At 36.2% G+C, this 13972-nt stretch overlaps 1 pseudogene; it reads right to left on the bottom strand.

Annotated features, from left to right (window-relative positions):
* Positions 1 to 8814: 8814 nt before the first annotated feature.
* Positions 8815 to 9809, bottom strand: LOC122474422 (annotated as a pseudogene).
* Positions 9810 to 13972: the final 4163 nt, after the last annotated feature.

The raw sequence follows: 13972 nt of genomic DNA, 5'->3' as shown, positions 1-13972 counted from the left end.
ATTTAGGCTCTTTCCATAATTTGGCTATTGTTGAAAACACTGCTATAAACATTGTGGCACATGTCCCCTTATGCATCAGCACTCCTGTATCCTTTGAGTAAATGCCTAGTAATGCTATTGCTGGGTCGTAGGGTAGTTCTATTTTTTGAGGAACCGCCACACTGTTTTCCAGAGCGGCTGCACCAGTTTGCATTCCCACCAACAGTGCAAGAGGGTTGGTATTATGCTGAGTGAAAGAAGTCACTCAGAGAAGGACAAATATCATATGTTTTAACCCATATGTGGATCTTGAGAAACTTAACAGAACCATGGGGGAAGGGAAGGGGAAGAAATAGTTACAAACTGAGAGGGAGGGAGGCAAACCACAAGAGACTCTTAAATACAGAAAACAAACTGAGGGTGGATGGGGGGGGTGGTGGGGAGAGGGGAAAATGGGTGATGGCCATTGAAGAGGGCACTTGTTGGGATGAGCACTGGGTGTTATATGTAAGCCAATTTGACAGTAAATTATATTTTTTAAAAAATTATATGAACACCACATCCAGTCATCCAGGGAACTCACAAACCACACACACACACACACACACACACACACACACACACAAAATCCCCACTACACACAATATGAATCACACATAGTCAAACACAACATACAAGTAACATAAAAAGAAGCAACACGCACACACACACACACACACACATACACACACACACACACATAAACACACACAAGCACACATGCACACATTAGCAAAAGATTTCCAGCCCTCCATGGTCTACTATTAGCACTATACATTAGGACTTTCTACCAGGATAGAAATGCTCTGTATCTACATTGTCCACTATAGCAGCACTAGCCCCATGTGACTGAAGACTTGAAATAGAGCTACTGAAACTGAGGAACTAAGATTGTAATTTCAGTTAATTTTAATTAAATTTAACTTTATGACCACATGTGGCTAGCAGCATCATAGAGGTCAGTGTGCAAGTCACTTAGCCTCTAAAAACACAAGCAATGTAAACACCCATTTTCTCTTTCTGTCTCTAGTCCTCACATACACACACATATCTAGGCCAAGTGATGGTTCCTCACCTTCCTCCAATGGATGCCAATTCTTGCTGGTCCGGGCTGTTATCTGAATACTCCTCTCTTATGGCCTAATGGTCTTTAACACCTTTCATTCCTGTTCACAAGCACTGGAATAATGAGCAGGAAGATTCACATTTACCAACAAGAAAAAGACCCAGGGGAACACAACCCCAAGCTTCTGTTAGAGAAGAAGCCAACAGAACTAATTGTGCAATTTCCTGCCTCCCTCTTGAGATGGATCCTATGCAGGGACAAAAGAGTCCCAGAAGAAAGTGTCCCTAAAATCAGTGACACATCAGCCTCCCCTCTGCCTGGTCATGAGAAGGTGGAGGGGCCACGGACACCCTTGACCTCTGAAGAATCCAGCAGTGGAATCTGTCTCTCCATATATCACAAAAAGGCCCAGATAGAGTAGTACTAGCCTTTGTAGACTCCCAAACCACTAACCCCAAACTACATTAAAGCACATATTCCACTGCCACCATTCATTCCATTCTTAGAGAACTGCAAGAGAGCCACAAAAGCCAAAGAAATCTTGAGAAAAATGAACAACGTGGGAGGCATCACACTTCCTGACTTTAAACTATAATACAGACCTATAGTAATCAACAATATATGTTACTGGCATAAAACCGTGTAGAACATGGAACAGAATACAGAGCCCAGACATAAACCCATGCATATGCCATCAACTAATCCTTGACAAGGGAGCCAAGTGTATACACAATAAGTAAAGGATAGTCTCTTCAATAAATGGTGTCAAGAAACTGGATATCCACATGCAAAAGAATGAAAATGGATCCTAATGATGTAAAAATATCTGTCTGTGACATTCAGCCCCAGGAGCCAAAAATATCCACCACCTCCAGTAGCAGCACCACCACCACCCAGGAGCACATCTCACAGCACATCTGTGTTCAGGTGCACATCTCATGGCAGTTCATGGCCTTGTTCAAATGCAGGGCCTTCCTGCACTGGTACACGAGGGAAGGCATGGATGAGATGGAGCTCACCTAGGCCAAGAGCAGCATGAATGACCTGGTGTCTGAGTACCAGCGATACCAGGTTTCCAGGGTCAAGGAGGAGGGTGAGTTTGAGTAGGAGGTAGAGGAGAAGGTGGCCTAGAACTGTCTGGTACCCGGTTCAGCATCAAAGCCATGTGAACTCTTTATTCACTCACAACCTGTTCTCTGAATGCTACCTCTCACTGTGTCTGCACTGCTCTTCTTCCTGTTCTTCTTCCTGTCTTGACAGCACATGCACTACAGCATGGGATATTTGTGTATGAAGTTTTCTTTTTTTTTTTTTTTAATTTTTTTTTTCAACGTTTATTTATTTTTGGGACAGAGAGAGACAGAGCATGAACGGGGGAGGGGCAGAGAGAGAGAGGGAGACACAGAATCGGAAACAGGCTCCAGGCTCTGAGCCATCAGCCCAGAGCCCGACGCGGGGCTCGAACTCACGGACCGCGAGATCGTGACCTGGCTGAAGTCGGACGCTTAACCGATTGCGCCACCCAGGCGCCCCATGTGTATGAAGTTTTCTATCTATTCTAAGTGGAGACTGGACCCTCATCATACACATAATTTTCAAATATTTTCTCCTAATCTGTATCTTTCTTTTCAGTTCCTTCCTTCCTTCCTTCCTTCCTTCCTTCCTTCCTTCCTTCCTTCCTTCCTTCCTTTCTTCCTTCCTTCGAGAGAAAGAGAGAGAGAGCACGTGCAAGAGCAGGGCAGTCATACAGAGAGAGGAAATCTCAAGCAGACTCCACGCTGTCAGCACAGAGCCTGATGTGGGGCTTGAACTCACTAACCATGAGATCGTGACCTGAGCAGAAATCAAGAGTCAGATGCTTAACCGATTGAGCCACCCAGGCACCCCTTTGTTTTCATTGTCTTAACGGTTTGTCTCTTGGAGCAGAAGTTTTGAACTTTGATGAAGTCCAATTTCTATTTTTTTTTCTTTTATGAATCATTAAGCAATCTTTGCCTAACCCAAGGAAACACATAGTTTCTCTTATTTTTTTCTAAAACCCTTATAGTTCTTATATTTCAGTATGTGACCCAATTTGAGTTAAGTTTTTTTTGTGTGTATGGTATTAAGTAAGGGTCTAAGTTGAGGGTTTTGCATGGGGATATCCATGTTGCCTAGCACTATGTGTTGAAAAGATTATCCTTTCCCCATTGAATTGCCTTCACACCTGTGTCAAAAACCAGTTGACCACAAAAATAAGGCTTATTCCTTAATGAGGTTTATTTCTGGGCCCTCAATTCTGTTTCATTGTTCTATATGTCTATTATTATGTTAGTGCTACACTTTCTTGATGATTGAAGCTTTACAGTAAGTTTTTAAATCAGGGAGTGAAATGCCTCCCACTTTGTTCTCCTTTAAGTTAACTAACAACCTTTATAGTTATAAATATCACCTCTAATTCCTCTGACTAGGTCTTCCAGTACTATATTAAATAGAAGTGGCAAGAGTGGGCATCCCAGTCTTGTTACTGATCTTAGAAGAAAAGCTTTCAGCTTTTCACTATTAAATATAATATTGGTTGTGGGCTTAGCCTATATAAACTTTATCATGTTAAAGTAAATTCCTTGTATGCCTAGTTTTTTGAGAGTTTTTATCATAAAAGTGTGTTGAATTTTGTCAAATCCTTTTTCTTCAACTATTGAGATGATATGTGTTTTTTCTTCTTTACTTTGTTAATGTGGTATATTCCATTAATTGATTTGCATATGTGAACCATCTTTGCATCCCAGGGATAAATCCCACTTGGTCATGGTGTATGATACCTTTAATGTGCTTTTGAATTTGGTCTGCTAGTATTTTGTTCAGGACTTTTGCATTTATGTTCATTAAGATATTGGCTTTATTTTTTGAATACCAGTATAGCTAATATACAGTATTACATTAGTTTCAGGTGTACAATATAGTGATTTAACAGTTCCGTATATCACCCAGTGTTCATCACAACAAGTGTCCTCCTTAATCCCCATCACCTATTTCACCAATTCTTTACCTATCTCCCCTCTGTTAACCATCAGTTTGTTCTCTGTAGTTAAGACTCTCTTTCTTGGTCTCTCTCTCTCTCTCTCTCTCTCTCTCTCTCTCTCTCTCCCCCTCTCTCTTTTTTCCCCTTTGCTCATTTGTTTCGTTTCTTAAATTCCACATATGAGTGAAATAATGTGGTATTTGTCTTTCTGTAACTAATTTATTTCCTTAGAATTATACTCTCTAGCTCCATCCGTGTCACTGCAAATGACAAGATTTCATTTTTTTTTTATGGCTGAACAATATTCCTCTGTGTGTGTGTGTGTGTGTGTGTGTGTGTTCTCTTTTTTATCCACTTATCTATCAGTGGACACTTGGGCTCTTTCCATAATGTGGCTTTTGTAAATAATGCTGCTCTAAACATAGGAGTGTCTGTATCCCTTTGAATTACTGTTTTTCTATTTTTTGGGTAGATACCCAGTAGTGCTATTACTGGGTCATAGAGGAGTTCTATTTTTAAATTTTAAGGAAACTGCATACTGTTTTTTACAGTGGCTGCACCAGGTTGCATTCCCACCAACAGTGCAAGAGGGTTGCTTTTTCTCCACATCCTCATCAACACTTTTTGTTTCTTGTGTTTTTGATTTTAGCCATTCTGACTGGTGTGAGATGCTATCTCATTGTAGTTTTGATTTGCATTTCCCTGATGATATGTGATGTTGAGTATCTTTTCATGTGTGGGTTGGCCATCTGATGTCTTCTTTGGAGAAATGTCTATTCATATCATCTGTCCATTTTTTTTTCTTATTTGTAAATACTGTCTTTCCTTTTTTTTAAATATAGTTTATTATCAAATTGGCTAACATACAGGGTGTAAAGTATGCTCTTGTTTTTTGGGGTAGATTCCTGTGGTTTTTTGCTTATATAAAACATCCAGTGCTCCTCCCAACAAATGCCCTCCTCAATGCCCATCACCCCTCTCCACCACCCACTATCCATTTTTTAATTGGATTACTTGTTTTTTGGGTGTTGAGTTTGATATGTTCTTACATATTTTGGATACTAACCCTTTATCATATGTGTCATTTGTAAATATCTTCTCCTATTCCACAGTTTGTCTTTTAGCTTTGTTGACTGTTTCTTCCACTGTGCAAAAGATATTGGCTTTTAGTTTTCTTTTCATATGGTGCTTTTGGCTGGCTTTGATACTGGGGTAATATTTGTCTTCTAAAGTGAGTTTGGAAGTGTTCTCTCTTAATTTTTTGCAAGACTTTAAGAATACTGGTGCTAATTCTTCTTTAAATATTTGATAAAATTCACCAGTGAAACTATCTGGTTCTGGGCTCTTCTATATTGGGAGGTTTATGATCACTGATTCAATCTCCTTATTTGTTATTGGTCTCTTCAAGGTTTCTATTCTTTTGTCATTCAATGTTGGTAGGCTGTATGTTTCTGGGAATTTATCAATTTCATCTAGGTTACAACTCAGTAAACTTATTAAAAATCATTGAGCTGGATTTTACTATATAAAGTTACAAGAACAAAAGATTGTACCAGAAATTTTAACCAGTACATTATGTAGATATAAAGAATAAGGAGTCTAAATATTGAGAGGGTAGAATTCATTTATTGTTCACTGATAATATTATCACTTACCTAAAATACAAAAAACAATATACAAATTATAAGAATAGTGAATTCAGTATAGTTATATATTGACTTTGACATAGAAAAGTCAATTGTATTTCTATATTGTAGAAAAAAATTGAATATGAAAGTTAAATGATTGCAAAAGTTTTAAATTACATACAAATATGAAATATCCAGGGAAAGTTTGAATGAAAAAATGTGTAATTCCTGTATCTTAAAACTAAAAAATGTCTTGAAAGAAAACAAGAAGATAAAAATAACCAAGATATATATACATGTTCCCAGATTAGAGAGTCAATATTTTTGAAATGTTAGTTCTCTTTAAGCTATTTTATATTTTGAATACCATCCTAAATAAAAAACCAAGTTTTGTTTTGTTTTTTAATTGTCAAGCAGAATCTAAAATTCAAATGGAAATTCAAGGAAAAAAAGCCAAGATAACTCATATTCAATCATTTGATTCCTTGAATGGAGAAAGGATGGATTTTTTTTTTCCTCCTCCTCCTCCTATATTTGACTGATAACACTATTCTGAATCTCAGGCACTATTTAAAGATGCTCTTAATACAAGGTTCAGTTCATCACAGTGCATTCAATTTTTTAAAAAATTAAAAATGTTAATACAAATTATATGTTTTAACTTTTAATTTATGTTCTTAACTATTACTCTCTGACTTTAGCAATATCATTTAACCAAGTTTAATTAGGGCTTGGTTTCCAAATCTGTAAAGTGACAAAATGCACTACACGAGAGACAAGAGTATTTTGTATTCAGTAGATATTCAAGAATTAAAAGAATCTATGCCCCTCAGTACCATACAATTTTCATGGACATGATTTATTGTTTGGAAAATTAGTACTTTCAATTGTAATTTTTACTGTTAAGCAAGACAATAAAATTTGAGCAATGATAAAGATCAAGACAATGTATTATTTTATAATAGTATCTTTTATTTAAATATACTAAAAATATTTTATGAATTTTATACATAGGAATTACTGCTTCTACCTTTGAGATGCAACGTGTGTGTAAATCATTTATCCTGACCTTATCTTTTTACCTCATTTTTGTGTCTAGCTGTAAGTATAACTGCTGTACAATAAGTCTTGATTATCTGGGCTGTGATAAGTGAGCTCCAGGACAAAAAATTAAAATTGATTTTCTTGGATAGACTACAGAGAAGTTTGTTAAGTTGCAAACTTGATCAACTAAGGAAAGATGGCATTTTTAATAAATTGTAATATGTATCTATTGGATATTCATACAGAATACAATTAATTTGGGTCTGTGCCTTGAACCACAGGAATCTGCCCCCAAAACCAAGAGCATACTTTACACACTGTATGTTAGCCAATTTGACAATAAATTATATAATTAATAAATAAATAAATAAATATTCCTTAAAAAAAATACACCAAACGTGAACCCAGACAGACTTTAGATACACATATTAAAAGCAAGAGAAGAATCTTTTTAAGATAAAAATTTAGGGGAATATCATCAAGTTCTTTTGGTGGACAAAAATTTCTTAAATAGGGTATAGATAAAGTTAGCCACATAAGGAAAAAATTTAATACATAGGACTAAGTTAGGATACATAAACTCTGTTCCTCAAAAGACCCATAAAGATTATGAAAAAGCAAGCCACATAACAAGAATATATTCTCAATACATATTCCCAGCAAATGGCTTATTTCCAGGAATCTACATATACATGAAGAACTCCTAGAAACCAATAAGAAAAAAACTAGACTACCCAATAAAACAGCACCAAATGACTAAGAACAGACCATTTACAAGAAAGGATACCCAAATTCCTAGTAAGTATGGGCAAAGAAGGTAAAAGTACATGAGTTATCAGAAAAATGCAAATTCAGACCACAACTCATGACTCCTACCAGCCCATAAGAATGTGTACAGTAGAGAAGATGGACAGTATAAAAGTTGGTGAGTAAGTATATTACAGGGAGCAGTGGAAACTGAAGCAAACACTTTGTCTAACTTTTTAAAATATTATCTGTTAATTAATTGAAGTATACATATATTTTCTTTCAAAAATTCCATTATGAGGATATACACAAGCCCTGAACTGGGAACTACCCAATGTCAATCAGAACTAGAGTGGATAAATAAATTAAGGAATATAGACACAATTGAAAACGATAAAGCCATGAGAATGAGTTAACCATAACTATACAGAACAAAACAGAATGGGAACACAAAAGAGTATATACTCTATGCTTTATGTATAAAACAGCCAAAGTGTCCAATCATATATGAAATCAGAATAATGGCAATAAAGTAATATGGTTAAACACATGATTTTTTTGAATTCACACATATCTGAGGTTAAGTCTTGGGGGGCAACTGCTTAATTGATATCCCTGGCTTTTAGTTTGATTCTCTGTAAATCTGAAAAATAATGGCACCTTTATAACAGAAATGTTCTGAGGAGTAAATAAATATACATTTAAATGCTTGATTAATGCAATAGCTACTCTCATGTCTTTCAGATATATAGCAGTTTGGTAACTTCTGGATTTCTCACACATGAAATAAGTGAACTTTAATGATACTGTGAAAACTCAGATTAGTCTCTGTTGATATAGGGGCGCCTGGGTGGCTCAGATGGTTAAGCATCTGACTTTGGCTCAGGTCATGATCTTGCAGTTCACAAGTTTGAGCCCCGTCTCAGGCTCTGTGCTGAGAGTTCAGTGCTAGGAGCCTGCCTCAGGTTCTGGGTCTCCTTCTCCCTCTGCTCCTCCCCCACGCTCTCTCTCAAAAATAAACAAATACTTTTAAAAAATTAAAAATATGTGTTGATATCAATACCAGCTAGGGTTATAAAGAAAAAAATGAGGATTTTAAAACGTCCTAAAGCCCAGAGAAATGGGTGCCAAAGTTTCACAGTCTTGCAGAGAATTTCATCAGGTTACAGGAGGGCTTGCATTTTCACTGCAGAGCATTAATGCACACAAATCAGATAGCAGGTAAGGAAAAAGAACAATCAGGTGAACATAAATATGAGAGGAAGCGTAACACGAGACCAAGAAAAGAAGGTTAAGAGTTAAAAATATTCTTAATAAGAACTGGCCAAACTACAACTTTTTAAAGAGACGTGTTTACAGCCCCCATGAGTACCTCTGACAGCAAGGTTGAACGAACAACACTGAGGTATGTCCTTGGCTCTAAAGATTTTCTGAAGAAAATAAGAAAATCTTATTCTTCGGGCTGTAGATGAAGGGGTTTGGCATGGGGGGACCACCATGTACCTCACAGAAGCAATTATGTTGCCTGATGCAGGGAAAAAGTAGATACCAGCAATTGTCCCATAGTACAAAAACACCACAAAGAGGTAGAAGTCACATATAGACAAGGCTCTGGAGACTTTCTCAAATCATTCTTCAGAATGATGCCTGCCATGTAGATATATGAGCCTAAGACACCACTCAGTGGCAGGATGAAGATCAGTCCTCTCTCAGTGAGAATAAGCAGCTTATTGCAGGAGATGTCTGAGCAGGAGGACTGCAGCACAATAGCAAGATCACAAAAGAAGTGGGGGATGACAGCTCCTGCACAGAAGGACAACTGCTCCATGAAGAAGGTGTGCAACAGAGCATGGGTATAAGAGAAAAATGAGGACCTAGCCACTAGGGTGATACAAAGCTCATCCCTCATGATGGTGGTATAATGAAGAGGGTGATAGATGGCCACACACCTGTAATATGCCATCACTATGAGAAGAAAGCTACAATACAACTAAAATTGATGAAGAAATACATTTGTGAAATGCACCAAGCATAGGGAATGGATTCTTCTGGAATATACATGTTTATCAGCATCTTAGGAATGGTGACAGATGAAAAGGAGACATCCATGAGGGTCAAGTGGCTGAGGAAGAAATACATTGGAATATACTTAGGAGGTGAGAGTCCAGCGTGATGAACAGGCTCCCATAACTGGGGTCAGATACATGCCCAGGAACAGGATGAAAAACACACCCTGTTGCTCCCACCCAATAAGGGAGTGCACGAGAAAGAACTTGGACTTGCTTCTCTGGTTCTTTGCCCTCATAATGCTTTTCTATTTGCTGGGGATGAAGATGTTCTGGGAATCTCAGAAACCTAGAAAGGACTGTCACATCTCAAACTGCAATTTTCTGGGAAAACAATAAATTTTTAACCACACTCATTAATTACTCACACCTGTGGATTCACATATCTTCACTCTGCCGAAAACTGGCTCCAGGAAAACATCTCACCCAAGAGCAGCCAACAAGACCATTGCACAGAAACATGAGAGCGTATGCTGTTTTATTCATCCATTGTTCCATTGAACATTGAGTCTGTATCTGGACTTCTACTAAGGGCTGAGAATGTAGCCATAAACAAGAAAGGCAAAGACCCTACCCTCTATGAGTGTAGATCTTGATGAGTGTAGAGAGATAACTCACTACACCAAGAGAGAAACAAATCATAATAGTTCACTGTGGCAGAAATAGTAGATGACTCTTGGAAAACTGGTATCAGCTGTTTCTTCTTTAAAGTGACATGAGACTCCACTGCTGAGGTGGCATTTTTAGGGCATTGTCACTCTCCTCCTGTGAACCTGGCTTCATGATACCAAACTAGTGATTTTATCCTGATCAGTTGGTTAAGGTGGTGTCTTCTAGGTTCTCTACTGTAAAATTACTATTTAACCTTTGTAATTAATCTGTATCATCTGGATTATAAATATGTAGTATTTTAAAACCATATAATTTTTTCTCATTAAAATCTTACCCACTATGTTTAACATCCATTGGTAAATCTTATATGAAAAATTATTGCAAATGTGGTGGCAAAATGATGATTTTCTAATTCTATCATTTCTTTTACCTTTATTTGTTATATATGAGAAGGAACTTTCTCTTATCCCACATTCATTTGTTTTTTTCATTGATTTATATATATTGTGGACTTATTAATTCTTTTTTATTCTTTGAGTTATAATCACTGCATTTGCTATTCATCTTGAAGCTCAAACTATTCCAGATTTGGTCATTGGGAGCTCCTTCATGCTGGCTCCTGAGTCTCTATGATTCATTGAGCACTTCCTTTCAGGCTCAGCAAAATTTTCTTGGATAATCTTGTCATGTCCCGGCCCCAGTCCTGGAATCAGCCATTTTTCTAGTAACTTTGTCCCTTTTATTTTTATGTTTATGTTTTATTTTTTATTCAAATTCTAGTTAGTTAACATGCAGTTTAATATTAGTTTCAGTGCACAACATTCAACAATTCCATACAACATCCCATGCTCATTACAACAAGTGCACTCCTTCATACCCGTCACCTGTTTAGCCCAATGTCCCACCCACCTCCCCTCTGGTAACCATCAGTTCATTCCCAATAGTTAAGTGTCTGTTTCCTGGTTTGCCCCCTCTTTCTCCCCTCCCCTTTGTTCATTTGTTTGGTTTCTTAAATTCCACATATGAGTAAAATCATATGGTATTTATTTTTCTCTGACTGACTTATTTCACCTAGGATAATACACTGTAGCTCCACCCATTGCCAATGGCAAGATTTCATTTTTTTTATGGCTGAGTAATATCCCATTGTGTGTATAAGTGTGTATGTGTATGTAATGTATATTTATATGTGTAATATATATTGTAATATATATATATATATATATATATATATATATATATATACACCACATTTTATTTTTTTCTCAAGTCTAGGGTTAGGTTTAGGGTTAGGGCCAGGATGAGGGTATATGCCTGGTATTCTCAAGTTCAGAGACCTCTCCAGAAGGTTAACTTTGGTCCCTTTTAAAGGAGAATGGTAAAAAACACATTTGGCGTGAGGTGTGTTCATAGCTTACAAAGCTTCTAAATGATCTGAGGATGCAACCAGGAAATATATGTAACAGAAACACAGGAAAGAAAAACTACAAACTAATAAACTAAAGGGATGGTTACCCATAGAAAGTGGGTCAGGGGACAGACGGAAAGAATGGAGAACTGGGAATAGTATGGATACTACTATAATGTAAATTCAATCTATTTATACATATTAAAACCCATGAGTTCAAACTGATATCTCCAATTCCAGTTTGATGCCATAGAATTCTTTCTAGCCTCTCCTTTTCCATGTACATAGCTCCTTTCCCTGATAGTGAGAAGTCATTCCCTTTTCTACAATATGTTTGTTTATTTATTTACTATATATGTGAATGCATGTTAAGTAATTTTAGAATCTTCAACTCATACCACTGTAATAACAAATTAACTGAAGCTTAAAAACTTCGCTTACAGTTTTTTCTTTACTATGGGTATATAGATAAAATTCTGTGTTCAAGAATTACTTAGATTAGGTATTTTATTTTCCCCTTTAGTCTAATTATGGTATTAGTTTGAAATATAGCTAGGTTTATTTTTTTTGTTTTATTCTTTTTTGTTTTTTCCCCCATATTAATTTTTACTAGGTAAAAGATAACATAGTCAAAACCATACAAATAAATAGACTCATCTCCCATCCTTTCTTGCCCATTGTTGCCTACCTTCTGTAGGTAAGCAATCTCACTAGTTTCTGATTTATTCTTCCTGTGTTTCTTTTTGCTCTAATGGGCAAATACATGATATTTTATTTCCCCTTCATTATTATACAAAAAGTAGTGAGCTACAAAAAAAAGTACTGAGTTCTAGATGCTCAGCATATGCTTTATACATTGCTTTTTTCCCACTTAACAATTTATCCTGGCGATCCCTCTACACTGGTTCATAGTTATCTTTGTCATTATTTTTTCATAGCTACAACGTAGGCAACTGCATTGATGTTCCATAGAGTTTCCTTTTGGAGTCCTATAATGAGATGGTGGGGATGAATGTGCTAAATGCCACTGAATTGTATACCTCAAGCAGTTAAAATTATAAATTTCATGTTATCTATAGTATACTACATTAAAAAATCTTAAAGAGAAAGCAAGAAGTCATCTCTACATAAAGCACAGGAAAAACATATATTAATAATAAGTATGGTTAATAAGTTAATAGAGGGGGAAATAGAATGACAAAATATATATTTGTTTTTAATTTTAATTCCAGTATAATCAACATACAGTGTTATATTAGTTCCAGGTGTACAATATAGTGATTCAACAATTCTATGCATTACTCAGTGCTCATCATGATAAGTGTACTCTTAATCTCTTCACCTGTTTCATCCATCCCCCCATCCCCCTCCCATCTGGTAGCCATCAATTTGTTCTCTGTAGTTAAGAGTGTTTTTTTTGTTTTTCTCCTCTTTTCTTTGTTTATAAAATACATATTTAATTAATCAAAAGGGAGAACGAATAAATATGACACAGATGTCTCAAATAGAAAACATATAGTAATATGAAAAATATAAATCCAAATATATTATAATTAAATATTACTAGATCAAATTCTCCATAAATACAATGATTATGAATCTATATAAAAAACAAAACAAAACTTCACAGTGTTAACAGGGACACCTCACAGATATAAAGACAGAGAACAGTTTAAAGTTATAGAAAATAAATACCATGTAAACAGTAACCAAAAGAAATCTGGCATATCTATACTAATATCAGAAGAAGTAGATGAGATATTTAGGCAAGAGCTGCTGCTAAGATAAAGAGAAATATCTCCTATTTATAAATGCAGTCGTATGTTAAATGAATAAAATGGCTCTCTGAGGAGACTTGTTTTGTAGCATTTGCCAATTTCTACAGTGTAATTATTTCCACTATGGCTGATTTCAGTCTACCAACATGATGTCATTGAATATGGAGTCGGAAAGAGACATTCACATTTAGCTTGAAACCAACGCAAGCCAGCCTCAGCACACCACTTTTTAAAAGAGTCAGTACACAGGAGCAGATCATGATGGTAAATCTGCATGTCCTCAATAACATAGTATATAAAATTTACAAGCAATGACTGGGCATGTCTAAAAGGGGAAACAAATCCACAATTATAATTGTGCAACATGTTTTGCATAAGATTTTGTGCACATAAGAGATGATGAACAAGCAGGAAAAAATTAAGGGTAAAGAATACTTAACAATCCAAGTGACAAACTTGACCTAGTTGACAATTGACAACACCTCATACATGACAGAAGAATGTATATTCTTTTTAAGTTACACAGAGTTGCCAATCACACAGTAGTTTTAGTCGATGTATCTCACTGTGCATAACTGCAATAAGAGGATTTAGTGATTGTCAC

Source organism: Prionailurus bengalensis, chromosome D4 (assembly GCF_016509475.1).
Source record: "Prionailurus bengalensis isolate Pbe53 chromosome D4, Fcat_Pben_1.1_paternal_pri, whole genome shotgun sequence".
Lineage (NCBI taxonomy): Eukaryota > Metazoa > Chordata > Mammalia > Carnivora > Felidae > Prionailurus > Prionailurus bengalensis.
Note: the sequence above shows the minus strand (reverse complement) of the source record. Positions and strands in the feature narration are given on the sequence as shown.